This window comes from Amphimedon queenslandica, unplaced genomic scaffold, assembly GCF_000090795.2.
Source record: "Amphimedon queenslandica unplaced genomic scaffold, v1.1 AMPQUscaffold_12989, whole genome shotgun sequence".
NCBI lineage: Eukaryota > Metazoa > Porifera > Demospongiae > Haplosclerida > Niphatidae > Amphimedon > Amphimedon queenslandica.
The window spans coordinates 9,860-11,585 of record NW_003546775.1 but is presented as its reverse complement, the minus strand read 5'-3'; the positions used below and the strand labels follow the sequence as shown (position 1 = coordinate 11,585).

Sequence of the window (1,726 nt, the reverse complement as noted above, 5' to 3'; positions counted from 1 at the left end):
TAATGCTCATGACCATACAGCATGCATGAGATTGATAGTATTGTTTGTATAACATACACATACAGTATAGTAAATGAATGCATGTCCTCATGACTGCTCACAATAGAGCATTGTCTAATATTGTCAAAACATGATGAACTTGTGTAGTGTGAGAATATACATGTTATTATGTGTTAGATGACTATACATACATCTAGCTTCAATTGGAAATGAGATTAGCATTATGCATGGCTTTCAACAACTCTGCCATAAGTGGGTTATGATCATGCCACGTGACACAGTCACATAGTGCATGAGATAAGTTTGCACCCTTATAACAGACGCCACGCCACACTCATGGCTAGGAGCATTTAGACTGGACAATAGATATACCTCTGTCACTCCAAATTTGAGGAATATACTAAACGTTCATAACTATGGATAATAGTATATGCATAATCAAATATATTGCCAAGAACTAGTATATGAATATCCTGTTGCTCAGTGCTTATTTTGTCATTTACATAAAAAAGGATGGAGTGTATAGGACCTACTAAAAGTGCAACAAATAATCAACACTTCACGTGGCATATGGCTCTACTATTAATATTATTATAAGTGGAGAATTACATGTATATATGTGTAATTAGCTGAGTTTGAAGCTATTAGGAGTTAACTTTAGCTCAGTAAAGTGTGTTAATGTTAAACCAAATGGTGGCAGGTGGGATTTGTGGTGAAAATATTATGTACTGTACTAGTTCCTACTATTGTTATTATCAGTAGCGTATCTTTTATTTGGGAATAAATCTTTATGTTTGTCACATTAATTAATTTTTAAAATTTTAGAACATTACTAATACCAACTGACAGTGGTTCAGGGTACAGGCACCCAAAGGCAAGACTCAGAAGGAAGCATGTTTGACCTTGGAAATGGATGTTGTTCACAAACTTAAGTAAGTCGTTTAATGTTATTCTACAAGTTCAGTATAGTTAGTTTATTTTGTGACCTTGAATTTTTATTGTAAAAATATTTGTTGGGATTTGCAAGACACACCAACTAAACCAAACCATTGCTGTTATTGTAAGGCTCATTCATGCACAATATACAGCACATAAAGAGCATTGAAACTTGCAATGTGCATGTACATGTACTTTGTAGTAGGACAAATATTTGATATTTCTAAAATAGTTTAACGATAAAATTGTCATTCTAGATATTAAGCTATCATGTAGTGCAAAATTTTGGAGGTAGTTTAATTTGGCAAATTAGGCGCTTTGATAGCCATTTGCCAAAATAAAAATCTGCCATTTTGAGCCCTTATGCATGTGCTCAACTACATGTGGCCACATTTTCGCAAAAATTTTTCAATTTTAGCAATTTAGCTCCCTCCAAAATTTCCACTGTACAGTATTAAGTGCTAATTGTTAATTTAGGATGAGCTGGTGTTGTATCGTTTGTATGTGACTACTAAAGAAACTTCCCATTCCAACATACACTGATGAGGAATACCTATACTGTAAGTCATGCACTGACTTGTGGTACATGTACACACAATGAAACAGTATTAATACTAAATGTATTGATGATACATGTACATGTACATGTACATGTAGATGTACATGTAGATGTAAAGTAGTTAGGTAGACTATCCCTCAGTAAATGGTATTCAAATACAGTACATATACATGTATGTATTTTGCTAATAGCCTGATGCATAGCAATAAATATTCCATTGGAGACACAAAT

General features: G+C 33.5%; 1 long non-coding RNA gene across 1 annotated transcript in view; it reads left to right on the top strand.

Annotated features, from left to right (window-relative positions):
- Nucleotides 1-1,726, top strand: part of LOC109585888 (uncharacterized) — an 11,452-nt gene that overhangs the window by 5,937 nt on the left and 3,789 nt on the right. Inside the window, exons 6-7 of the long non-coding RNA XR_002186715.1 lie at nt 826-932; nt 1,414-1,496. This is a non-coding gene — a long non-coding RNA (uncharacterized LOC109585888). The remainder of the gene's footprint in view (nt 1-825; nt 933-1,413; nt 1,497-1,726) is intronic.